This window comes from Cupressus sempervirens, chromosome 8 (genome assembly GCF_028749045.1).
Source record: "Cupressus sempervirens isolate cs-2001-9-10 chromosome 8, ASM2874904v1, whole genome shotgun sequence".
NCBI lineage: Eukaryota > Viridiplantae > Streptophyta > Pinopsida > Cupressales > Cupressaceae > Cupressus > Cupressus sempervirens.
The window spans coordinates 639,140,681-639,154,892 of NC_143125.1; the positions used below are offsets into that span (position 1 = coordinate 639,140,681).

Below are 14,212 nucleotides of genomic sequence, written 5' to 3' on the forward strand. Positions count from 1 at the left end.
CTTGGAGAATCATTAATATCTATTGTTGATTTATGCTTGGGAGATTTTCCAATTCTATTATTAACACGTATTAGGGAGATTAGAATTATTTTCATGTCTATATAATTTAAGGATCTATCTTAGTTCATTATGGGTTTTTCATTTCAATCGTAAGTAATTATCTTACAAATTGGAAACTATAAGAAATAAAGAGATGGTATCTTAAATCATTTGCATTGGTTTAGATTTTTCTATATGGTGTCGTTCCTTAGTTAGGTACTTTTTAGAGAAATTTTGTTTAAATTCATTAAAACGATCATGTACATTGATGATAAAACTTGAAATTCTCTATACATATTGTGTGGCCCCATGCTCTTTTGACCAAGGTTTACATGGGTTGTATTTCATAATATATTCCCATCTAGGTTTTATTCACACTTAGTTTATTTATGAAACTTTTAGTTAATTAAATTTATGTGTCTCATATTAAATGAATATGTTAATTTTTATAATCTCACTGTCATATATTTCACTTTACCTATATACGCAAGATTTCTCTTGTATATTATGCGTAGGTCATTATTCCTAATTGTATATCTTGTATTCATTGTATGATCTAACATTCATTTCTTGTTATTCTTTTATCGAAGGTTTTTTAAAATTTTATAGGTGATCTTAGCAACTTAAGTCTTGTGTAACTATTACAAAAATAAAAGGAGGACTTAAACTAAATTGGATCAATCATAGTGAGTGGAGTAAAAGATCAAAAGCTTTCTTTATTAAATCAACCATAGGTATGGAAGTGCTTAGATTTGCTAAAGAATTGTGAATACATTAAACAGACAAAGAATTACATTTATTATGGATTCGAAGACAATATAAGCAACCACCATCTTAGGGAAGACAAACATATTTTGAAGCAACACAATGGAATACTTGGTGATGAAGGGTGCTTCCCTTAATACCATAAACACATAATAGAAGAAAGAAACAACAACAAATGTGAGAACAAAATATGGACTTCTTACTTGCACAGCAAATGCGGAATTAAAAAATTCACAAGTGCAATATGCTAACCCACATGGGCACCTTCGTTACAATAATCTGCAAGACAAGCTGCCAACTATCACTTAGAGTTGTCCTAGACAATGTTCAGGTATTTTTTAAATAGGCAATTTTATGCTGCCTAAGATGGTTCTAGACAATAAAACTTAATATCTAGGGCCCATAGACCTTGACAATACATATAGAGTTGGCCAAATACATCTTTTAGATTTATTTTAGGAATTTTGGTTAGCCCAACTTTGAAAGGCCATAACTCTTGAATTGTTGCTCCAATTGGCTATTATAACCACTTTTTAGAAATGCCAATTCCTGATCTATAGGCTTAGAATTGTGCTAATGCCCTTCCGTCGAGTTTTCAGACATCATTCAGGCACTCTAAGGCCTCCAATGGTGAGCCTGAAGATTTTTTTGCAATCTTTTTCACCAAAAATCTGCAATAACTTCTCTCATACTTATGATTGAGCTATGAGATTTTTATGGCAAGCTTACAACTCTACAACGAACCTTCCTGTAGAAAATGAGAATATTCTAAGCTCATATGACAAACTTACTAAAAATAGCAAGTTCCTATTAATAGTAACCACCCTGTCTACTAGTCCTTATTAAAATAGAAAAGACTAAAATTTATATCTATATATATATATATATATATATATATATATATATATATATATATATATATATATATATATATATATATATATATATATATATATATATATATATATATATATATATATTAGGGTGATGCAAGATTGCTCTTACACCTAGGATGCTCCTGCATCACTTGGTCCTTGTCATTAGAGGCCTAAAGAAATCCTTTAACATTTAGAAAAAATTGATAGAATTTCTAGGGAACCTAAGAAGAATAGAAAATGTGTAGCAACCAACACTTTAAAACAACTATGGAAATTATCAACCAAATAAAGAGGTTTGCGATTCTAGCAATTAAACTTTCTCCCAATCCTAGCAACAAGTATTTGCTAAAGAGATATGGGAGAAGAGAAGGTTGTGAAGAAAAAGGCATGCTCAAAAAATGAAATACTTTCCAACTAGTGATTCATTTACATCTAATGTTGCTAACCATCCTAGCTTGTGAAGAAAAGATTATTTATAACACAATTTCTTCTTCCATTGGATACTTGACCTACAAGCCTAGCTAAACGAAGGCATTTGTTGGTGTAAATATGTATTTACTATTTACACTTACTTAAGTTTACTTAGGTTAATGTATTATTTTATTATATTGTATTATTTTATTATTTTATTTTGTGAGACACTTAAAAGCTTGTGTACCTTTTTGAGTTGTCATGTTTACAAAATAGAAGTATGCAACTCTAATTTAGCACATGGTGTCTACAGCACTGTAGTTTACATCATTCACTAACTTGTCATGTAGACAACATAGTTATTCACACTCCCTTTTTAGCACATGTTTTCTACAACATAAATTTGTGTGTTACACCCTTGTAGGCTTATCCTCTCATCATTGCACTTACTTTTGTGCTTAATGGAGGATAACTCATATCTGGTGGACATGTGCCTGGTTGTATGAATTATCATGTAGTTGATTCTTAGGCATTCTAGATGCATCTCAGAGGCCTTTATATATAGCCACTCTTAGTGTACTTTGATGCATATTGAATCGAATACATTGTTATTCTGATCATACTCCTTTCTGGTCTATAGTTGTGCTTGTGTTTGAGTTCTTAGTTCTTGGGTGAATTTTTCCCTATGGTAAATTCTTACATGGTATCAGAGCTAGGAGAATCTCTCTTCACATAGTTGTTCAAGACCATCTTCTTGCTTCAGCACCTCGGCCTGAATCTGGACTAGCATTGTTATTGGGAGCATCTAGAGCCAAATCTGACCTCGCCATTACATTTGAAATGCTTATTCAGTGAAAATTGGCTATAAATTTGGCTACCTTAGCCCAAAGTTGATCATGAGGCAAATTTTTTTTGCAAATCGGCACCCAGAGACCCTAATTTGCAACTTGGGTATGATTTCTTTTAGATCTGCAATTTAATTTTTCAGATCTGATTTTAAATTCTCTATATTTCAATCACAATATTTTGGTTATTTTCAAAAAAAAATTGAAATTTTTTTTTAGGCCAAGCAGCCTTGCAGAGAAATTTTTTTTTGCATAAGTACTGGGAAATCACACCCCGACCCTACGTAAAGAATATTTTGCAAAATATTCTTTTATTATGTCAGCAGCTTAATTTTCCATTTGGCGGATTGTACATATTTTAGTAGCAACCAAATCTATGCACGGCATAATCGAGTGACCCTTGCAAATTCCAACGGCCAACATTGGCAAGGAATAAACCACCGACGGCCAGCCTACATCACCCACTCACCAGCTCATTTGTTATAACTCTGCCCGTTGTTCCTTTTATATAAAAGTGAGGGTCATCCTATGGTGAATGTGGGATAAACCCCACAAATCTCCAGTGGACAAAAACTCTTTTCCACCCCTACAAAGGTCCCTCCAACAATAGCTCACCATCTCATGCCACACGCTACAAAGCCCTTTGGCCATGTGGCCCTATGTAAACTTGCCACATGTCAACAGACATGCCAAACGAGTGCTAGCTCCGCCATCTCCTTGTACTCCACATGGAGTACAACTTAGTGCATAGTAAGCAATTCTTTGCCATGAGTAAAGGCTCAACAGTGACATGCAGGAAACCACCTCAGCCTGTTGTCCATGTCACCTGCTGACTCACCAGTCCGCACCAGATCCCCCATGGATAGTTATCAACCCACCACTTTAGTAGTCAATCACCATGTGGACCCAACTCCACTAGTTAGCGATATGTCAGTGTACCTTTTGATACGTGGTGCATCCGTATACCTTATCAGCTTGACACATCACCCTGGGACACTAATTTTTTGCCTACGTCAATATTTTACAAGAAAAAAATTGACAGTCATCTAACCGTCATTCCTAGGCAATTTCTAACTACTGTGACTATCATTTTACTGTCAAATTTAAGATAGGAATTTTTCTACTAGACCCCTCTTCAGATTTCTTTTTGATTTGGTAGCCTGACTTTGCGAGCCCATAACTCGGTCATCCGAACTCTAATTTAGGTGCAATTTTTTTGATTTTGGGTAGAATTTCTTGAAATTTTTAGTGGTGGTGTTCTTTTCTAGTTTTGGTGCAAGGATTTTTTAGAAATTTCATTTTTTGGTGATTGTACCTACTTAATCCTACATGTTGCAACTTCAATGCTCCGTACGAGCTCATCTTGACACGAAAATTGGTTCTATTTTTTTTGAAAGTGCATTATTTTTCATCTACTTTCTAGATTGCAATCATATTTTGGGGTTGCGTGGAAAAAAATCTCACTTTCAAAATTAGGGCTTTTTTTGCATTGTAATGCTTTGATTACTTTTCAGAATTGTTGTACATCTGAGCTACAGTGCTTAGTTCTAGATTTTGGCCTCAAAAGGCAGTTGTAAAAAGAAAAATCAAAAGTCCACTTTGTACACTTTGACAAGTGGCCTATTGTACATGCACTACATATAAAGTGCCAAAAGCATCTTTTTTGGGGGGATCTTTTGATTGAGTGAAAAGGGGGCGGGGGGGGGGGGGTGTGTATTGTGTTCTTGTGTGCTCTTTTCATATTTTGCATCATGGGTTCACGTAAATGTCTACTTCTAACTTCATGTAATTATTTTACATGGGAAGATATTGTACGGAGTAGATTAATGGAAAAGGTCTAAATCTTTATGCTAATGGTACAATTCCAAAACCCACTAATGCTAAAGAACTCATTAATTGGAAAATTATAGACAATTGGGCTTTAGGAATTATCAGGAGTTGTGTACATAGAGATCTCTTCTTCCATATTGTTAATTTCATGGAATTCAAACCTGCATGGGATAAACTTGAATCATTGTATGGTAAGGTGGATGAGGAAAAGGGTTTTCAGATTGAGGATGATCTATTTCTCTTGGATCCAAAGAACTTTGACACAAGTTATAATTACATCAACAAAGCTAATGAGTATAGGGCACTACTTAAAGATTGTGGAAATCCAATGAAGGATGACAAGTCGATTCATCACATCCTGAAGAGGCTACCTTCAGAGTATGCTTCATTTGTTTCAAGTTATAATACTCATAGGTTGACCATGGGAAGTGCTTACCAGAAGCCTACATTTGATGCATTTGCAAAGATGTTGATTGTTGAACAATCTCACTTGATAGATTTGGGACTTCTCACGACACCAAAGACCAAAGCCTTGGTGGCTAGTGATGAGCACCAATCAAGTCAGGGAGGGAAAAGTTCTAGCAACAATAAGAAGAGGCAGTGAAAGCAAAAATCACAATCTGAGACACAACAATCCTCCTCACAGCAAGGCAATTCTTCTTCCTACAAGAAAGGAAGTAATGAAAAGAAGGACAAACTTTTTTTTGCATATTACAAGAAGCTGAATCATGATGAGCATCATTGCAAGACTAAAAGAATCAATGAGTTGGAAAACCTACTCAAGAAGAACAAAATTCAAGTGTCAGGTACTTCCAAGGATTCAACTCCAACCTCTTCAAAGGGAAAAGGGCAAGCACTTATGGAAAATACAAGTTCTTCTTCGAAATGGATACTTAACTCAAGTGCCCCCTATCATATGGGTTCTTCAAAGGTAGACTTTTCTTCATTGAAGCAATCACAGGTACCGCACATCTTTGTGGGAGATGATACTAAAATGGAAGTTGAAGGGAAAGGACATTTGGAAATGGACAATGGGGAATTCAAAGACATTCTCTACATTCCAAACCTTTGCTCTAATCTCCTCTCAATTTACCAAATCACTCACCTTGGAGATGGTCACAAAGTTGAGTTCCTTCTAGATTCAATGATGGTGTGAATTCTTAAAGATGATTCATTGGTTGTAGTGGGGAAAGTCGATCATAAAAAGAGGTTTTATTCCTTCTCCCACTTTGTGCCTAAGTCTCCTTCTCAAGCCTTGTTAGCTCACTCACATCCACAAACAAACCTATGGCATGAGCGGTTTGGTCATCTTGCCTTCTGCTATCTTCAGTAGCTTTGCTCAAAACACATGGTCAAAGGTCTACCTAACATCAAATTTTCTAAGGGTGAGTGTTCATCATGTTCAATGGATATGCATCTCAAGGAGAAGTATGATAAAGGGAAGTCTTCAAGAGCACCAGTTATTCTTCAGTTGGTTCACATAGTTTTAACAGGTCCTTTTGTAGTGACATCAGTCAGCCAAGGCTGCAACATCCTTACTTTTGTTGATGACTTTTCATGCTTCACATGGGTCTACTTCCTTCATCACAAGAATGAAGTAGTTGATAAGCTTCAGCCTTTAAGATTCATGTTGAACACAAATCGAGGAAAGCCATCAAGGTTCTATGGATGGACAAATAAAGAAAATATATTGACAGAAGACTTAAGAAATTTTGCAAACTTGAGGGAATTGATCTTCAGAATCCACCAACATTCAGTCCGAAAAAGATAGACGTTGCAACTATGAGGATTAGAACTCTTAAGTCAATGGAAATTTTCATGATAAAAGCCAAGTCTCTTGATCCAACACTTGAAGTTGAAGCTATTAATAGTGTTATTCACATACTTAAGAGGTCTCTTCATAATGCCCTAGATGGGAAGACTCCTTTTGAGGCATGGTGAGGCAGAAAACTAGTTGTGAGTCACTTTAGAGTCTTCGGTTGTCTAGCATGGGAAAACCTATCTTCCAGGGGATGCAAGGCACTAGGACCTAGGCCTTGTACTTTCATAGGATATGAAGACAGTGCTAAAGCTTACAAACTTATGGATCTAGAGACTCATGAGATTTTTGTGGAGAAGGATGTTCACTTTGAGGAAAGTTCATCCATCTTATCCTCTACTCCTCTCTGTACGTCATACACTATAGAAACTGATAGTCACACTAGCGATAGTGCTTCAACAAATTCAGACACGTGGGGTTCTATCGATAGTTGCAGCAAAAGGTCACAGCATCAATATAGTCCACATGCATACATTGCCATAGTGATAGGTCTAGTACAATAGGGTACACTTTGTCTTCCATCTCCAGCAACAGGGGATGACTACATGGAAAACATTATAGGTTTGTTTGTGGAGTCATACACCACAAACTTGGGAGACATCCTTGATGATTTGCATCTTCTCTTTGATGAAGATGATCCTTCTATAGTTGTTGCAAGGGCTCGCTCTGACCCTCATGTCCATTCTCTACATGATCAATCTTCACAAGTTGGCGTGATTGTGGATCCTTGTGTATAGAAGTTGTTAGAGGTCTCTTTATCAGTTGAGGAGATAGATGACTCATTGGGACAGGTTCACCAGACATCCTTGCCAGATCTACATTCATTCTTTTCAGCACAGTTGGAAGGGGCGACCATCAAGATCAACACAGGGACACTTGAGCAAGTTTCAGGGCCACCTTATATCTTCAGGATTGTACCTTTGCCATTGTTTATTCCAAAGGGGAGGAACATCATTTTGCACTCATGGACCAGCTTCTTCCTTGGAGCAGCATTCATTGGTTGACATTCTTCATTGGGGGGGGACTACCTTCTCTTTCTTCCTCTTCTTTCTTATTGGGGGGGGGGGGGGACTTTTTCCTCTTCTTTCTTATGGGGGAGACTTTTTCCTCTTATGAGGTCTTGTTCTTCTCATTCTTCACTATTGTATATATTTGATCTATGTCGTAATGGGGGGGTCTTAATTACTCCATCCATCCATGCATCCATATTCATCTCACTTTTTGGAGGAGAGGTTTTCCCTCTTTCTTCGCTTTATGAGAGATTGCATCTTCATTATGTACATGGGTACCTAACATGGCCTAGTAGCCAAGACCCATCTTGCATTTCATCCTAGTTTTCGTAAGCTTAAGGGCATTCCCCTAAGTTGCACTTAAGGGGGGGTGTTGGTGTAAATTTACTATTTACACTTAAGTTTACTTAGGTTTATGCATTACTTTATTAAATTTCATTATTTTATTATTTTATTTTGTGAGACACTTAGGAGTTTGTGTACCTTTTTGAGTTGTCATGTTGACAACACAGAAGTACACAACTCTAATTCAGCACATGGTGTCTACAACACTAGAGTTTGCATCATTCACTGAGTTTTCATGTAGACAACACAGTTATCTACACTCCCTTTTTAACACATGTTTTCTACAACATAAATTTGTGTGTTGCACCCTTGTAGGCTTATCCTCTCATCATCACACTTACTTTTGTGCTTAATGGATAACCCATATCCGGTGAACATGTGCCTGGTTGTATGACTTATCATGTAGCTAATTCTTAAGCATTCTAGATGCATCTCAGATGCTTTTATATATAGGCACTCCTAGTGTACATTGATGCATATTGAATCGAATACATTGTTATTCTGATCATACTCCTTTCTGGTCTACAGTTGTGCTTGTATTTGAGTTCTTAGTTCTTGGGTGAATTTTTTCCTAAGGCAAATTCTTACAGCATTAAATAGCCAGCTTGATATTATCTTCATATTTAATAAGGTTAAGAAATGAAACATCAAAAAATAACCATTTACCAATTTATTAAATAATTAGGAAGGGAAATCTCCTTAAGCATGGTTTGAGAAGCCACATGCCAAAGTCTTCTATTTAAAGTACATAAAGAACTAGAGGAAGAGAGAATCTTCAATGAATGGATGAAAAATATCCAAATGGATTGGATTGTAACCATTAATGGTTAATGATCAAGGAATCAACTAATAATATCTATAAAAATAAATGAAGTGAGCCCCAAATCCAAGTACTTAAAGCATGACAAGAATAAAAGATCACTCAATATAATTGTAAGCCTTGTGAAAATCAATTTTAATAAAAATTGGTAGAATGTTAAGAGCATTGAGCTCATACTATTCCTTTGCAAACAACAATTATAACTATAAGATAAAATTAAATTTAACAAAAATAATTTTTTGAAGGTGAACAAAATTGAGGAAGAAGAGGCCTAATCTTAAGAGCCAAAGCTTTGCCAATAATCTTGTATGGGATATTTAATAAAGTGATAGGTCAATATTGAACTTTTTTTAAGGTCTTTAATTTTAGATATGAAATTGATATTTAGTTTATTGAGTAAACTTGTGAGGGGTTTAAAATGAAAGGCATTGATGTATAGCTTATGAAGATTGCCACCCACTATGTCTCAAAAGGCTTTGCAAAATTCATAGAAAAATTACATCAAACTAATAGCTTTGCCATTAGATAGTGCAAAACTCACCTCCCTTAAATTTTCTTTAACTAAGAACTTGATCCCAAATAATATTGTGGGAATTGGAAATAAAGGCTTGAAAAATGTGAGGAAGCTTGTTAAGATTATGTTAACTTTTTTGTATTTTCTTAATGGTGTGAGATGTGTGATGGGCACACAAAGCCTATAAGAACAATTGAGACCTTATTTACACTCCTGGGTTGATCAAGTTGAGCTTTATTTAAAGCTCCATGTGTAGTGTCAGCCTCTACAACGTGTTTCTACTGTAGGACCTCAACCATATAAAAGCTAAGTGATCAAATTAGAAGATTTTCTTAAAAAACAACAGTGGCTTAGTGGAGCTCTGAGTTAGTGGCCTTGCATTATTGGAACTAACATAACTAATGTGGAGCTCTGAGTAAGTAGCTAAGCTATTTGTATCAAGACTCTTGTGAATAAGATGTGGCTCTAGTTTACAAACATATTAAATGTGAGTAGCCACAACCTTATAATTGAATAATGAGTGTTAGAAAGAACTAAGTCTTTGTAGCCTTGATTTTGGCAAATTTCCATTACACAATCTTTTTCCTCCATCAAATATTATTCTGATGCACGAGCATCCTGGGTGTAAGGGCAATTTGCATCACCCAAAAATATTTATATTACCAATTTTATGTTTTCAATAAGTGTTATTCCTATGCATAGTTACTATTTGAGCGAGCTTGCTAATTTTAGTTAGTTGGCATTATGTGCTTAGATTGTTCTAATCTCATATGTGGAGGTTCATCTTTGACATATCAGCTTGCCAAATGAATTTTATCATCATATCATATGTATTGGTGCAATTATTGTTGATTTTTTGTATGAATTTTGGCTATATGCAAACTTCAAGTCCAACGATGAAGGCCTAAATGCCTCTAAAACAAAGTGAAACATTGACTACTATATGCATGCACAATTAGCTGTTGTAGATCTCTAGCCAAGGATTCCAAAATGGGGTATAATGGCTCATTGGGTCAATAGTTTGCTAATGATGGTTTCAGAAGTGGACCCATCTGAAAATACAATTTGTAAATTGTCTTGAGTGAATCCTATGTAATAAAGTGTAATGAAATGATATGATATGAGGTGGGTCAATCCCAAGGGTTAGGACTTGGTATTTAGAACCTTCTCAAAACCCATGTGCTAGAGGCAGGCTCCCTTTCAAAAGTAGTAAAAAGTGCCTATATAAGGAAGACTCATAGGTTGTCTAGGGCAATTTTGAGTAATAGTCGCAACTTTGTCTTGCAAAGTGTTGTAAGGAAGGCACCCATGTGGATTTGCATATTGTAATAATGTAATTCCGTATTTGTGGCGATAATAAGAAGCTCATATTGTGTTTTCTCAATTTGTGTTGTTTCTCTATTTTTGTTGTGTGTTGTAGTATTAAGGGGAGCACCCTTCATCATATTTACTCATAATTGATAGGACCTTTGTTTAAAAAAAGATCCTTCCTTAATGATAAACATTGGATTAACAATCATAAATACATTTTGTGCAGAGAAGAACTTTATAGATCCTCCATATTCTTATCAAAAGTTTATCTAAACTGATAATAAGTGCACCATAAGAGCTCAACTACCCTTAAAGTAAAAACAAAAACTTAGTTATAAACAATGCAAACATATTTCTATTTACAAGATTTAAATTCATATTTGATTTTTTTTTTCATTTTAAGATAAGAATCTAGGACTCTCTTGCATGTATTCGATATGGATCAATTTTTACATTAACAACAGAATGACCAAAAAAATTGAAGCCTGCAAATTTTACTTTTAAGACATAACCAATCGATTCCATTTCAAATCCGAGAGTATTTTGAACTATACATGGAAAGAAAATCTGATGTCGCAAACAACGTGGGCGACGAAATTGATATGCAAACGCCTGACAAATGAAATCTTTCTGGCAAAGCAATGGCCACAGGCTCAGGAATGGTATCCAATTAATGCAAACACAGAGTGCACAAAACCATTCAGATATTCCCCTCAATCCCAATATACTTGCTTCTCTATTGCAAGCATGTTCACACGTGAAATCAGCAGAGCAGCTCCATGCCCAAATCTTGATAACCGGATTTCATCAAAACCATCATTTTGCAACAAAACTTGTCAGTGTTTACGCCAAGCATGGATGTATGGAGATTGCACGTCGACTGTTTGACAGAATTCCTGAGCAAGATATTTTTTTATGGAATTTAATGATCAAAGGATATGCCCTCAATGGTATCTCTGATGAATCCCTTCATCTCTTTTGCCAAATGAAGGAAGCAAATATACAACCCGATAGTTACACATTCTCTTTCGTGCTGAAGGCATGCGCATCTTTGTCAGCTCTACAGGAGGGGAATGAGATATGTGATGAGGTAGTCGGTGCTGGTTTGGCATTAAATGTTTGTGTTGGAGTTTCTGTTATATCAATGTATGCGAAATGTGGAAGAATTGATGACGCACGCCAAGTGTTTGACAATATGTCTAACCGAAATGCGGTATCATGGAATGCAATGATTTCTGGCTATTTGTGGAATGGACGTGTCCATGAGGCTCTGGAAGTCTACCATCAAATGCAAAGGGAAAATGTGAAAGCCAATAGAAACACTTTCGTAAGCATTCTTCGTGCGTGTGCGGACTCGGCGGATGTCGAACAGGGTAAGAAGATACATGAGGAAATTCGTAGAAGTGAAATTGAACTGGATGTTGTATTGGGTACGGCACTTGTGGATATGTATTGTAAATGTAAAAACATGGAATTTGCACGCGAATTGTTTGACAACATGCATCGGAGAGATATGGTGTTGTGGAGTGCAATGATTATGGGGTATGCTCATTGTGGACATGCAAATGAGGCCTTGAGGTTTTTTAATCAGATGCTGCAGGAAGACTTTAAGCCAGACTTGATCACGATGTCAAGTGCTCTTGCAGCTTGTGCTCATTTATCGGCTTTAAGAGGAGGTAAAACAATACATGGATACATTGTAAGAAGTAAATTGAGAGCAGGTGCTTTTGTAACCCCCGCCACTGCTCTTATAGATATGTATGCTAAATGTGGAAATTTAGAACTTGCACGCCATGTGTTTGAGAAAATGTCCGAAAGAAATACTGTCTCATGGAATGTAATGATTAGGGGTTATGGTATGCATGGGTGTGGTGAGAATGCCCTTGAGCTGTATCTCCAAATGCAGCAGAATGGCGTGAAGCCGGATGAGGTTACTTTTACAAATCTCTTGTCTGCATGCAGTCATGCAGGCCTCTTGTCCGAGGGCCGCAAACAGTTTAATAGCATGGTTCAAGATTATTGTATTACTCCTCGAGAGGAGCACTATACTTGCATGGTGGACCTCTTTGGCCGTGCTGGACATTTGGATGAGGCACTTGACTTCATTCAAAAGATATCAGTAGAACCTTCAATTAGTGTATGGGGAGCTTTGCTTGGTGCTTGTAGAATTCATGGCAATATTGAGTTGGGAGAGTGCATAGCAGAACGTCTTTTCAATTTAGATCCTAAAAACACTGGACGTTATGTACTCTTGTCCAATATGTATGCAGCAGCTGGCCGGTGGGATGGTGTGCTAAAAGTTAGAGCAATGGTTAAAGAAAAGGGGCTGAAAAGGATTCAGGGATGCAGCTATGTTGAGTTAAATAATAGAGTCCATGCATTTGTCATGGGAGAAAGATCGCATCCTCAATCTGAGAAAATCTATTCAACGTTGGAAGCCTTGTCTAGAGAGATGGAAAAGGCCGGTTATGTGCCTGACACAAACTTTGTGCTGCATGATGTGGACGAGGAGATGAAGGAAAGCATGCTTTCTAGTCATAGTGAGAAGCTGGCAATTGCTTTTGGGCTTATCAATACAAGTCCTGGTGTAACTATCAGAATTACCAAAAACCTTCGCATCTGTGGTGACTGCCATACTGCTTCTAAATTCATCTCCAAAATTGTGGGGCGAGAAATTATTATGAGGGATGCAAACCGTTTCCATCATTTCACGGATGGGTTGTGTTCTTGCAGGGATTACTGGTGATGGCAATCCAAACAAAGAAAGTAACAAATGTTGATTGCAACTTTTGTACAGTATTAGCATTTGGATGAGAGCAAATGTGATTTGTATTTTGTAACATAAGAAGTCGGATACTGTCGCAACAATGGTTTCGCAATCAAGCTATAATGATCTGTTGGTGTTTGAGGTTTAGATTATGCTATATTAGTCTTTGAAAGGGACGGTAAGTTCAAGACTTGAAGCGGATGGCCAAATAGTTGCATGATATTTTCTGTTGGGCTTTCTATTTTTAAGCTCCAATCCTAGGTAGGTTGCATCTAGTGGAAAGTTTAAGACTTTCTCCGCATGATTCCGGAAACAAATATTAAGCTGATAGGTTTTTTTCATTGTGGGAAGCACTTTTCCCGTCAGCATTCTTCTATGAACAATTAAAGGAACATCAATTGATCATGGAGCATTAAATATATGAGGGTGGCCCTTAAAAGAAGGTAGTTGTAGGTAATATATGAGGGTGGCCTTTAAAAGAAGGTAGTAGTTGTGGTTACCTAGTAATGATTGATTATAAATTTTTATTAAGCTAAGAGCAGGTTTTGAAGGGCCCTGAGACATTGTACAATGAGGGGGAGATTTCTTAGATTTTTTTTCCGCAACTAGGATCCAACCCTCCTCCACCTTGGTAGCCTCATCCTACCAAACCTAAGAATCCAAAACAAGGGATCTAAAACACACAGGGAGGGTGATGCAGAGATCAACTCAACGGAAGCACAAACAAAAGGAACCAGTACGAGATAGATAACAATATTCTTCTAATTGATTTATCGAATGAATAGTATATACACTTGCTCTCCTAAAAATTTCTTGTCCCCGTAACTTCATATCCAAAAACTTGACCTAAACTTAAAC

General features: G+C 36.4%; 1 pseudogene across 1 annotated transcript; it reads left to right on the forward strand.

Moving 5' to 3' along the window:
- Positions 1-10,988: 10,988 nt before the first annotated feature.
- LOC149544058 (pentatricopeptide repeat-containing protein At1g11290, chloroplastic pseudogene) lies at positions 10,989-13,773 on the forward strand (annotated as a pseudogene). Its single transcript, XR_016355729.1, has one exon. The product of XR_016355729.1 is annotated as a pentatricopeptide repeat-containing protein At1g11290, chloroplastic pseudogene (transcript).
- The last annotated feature ends 439 nt before the right edge of the window (positions 13,774-14,212 follow it).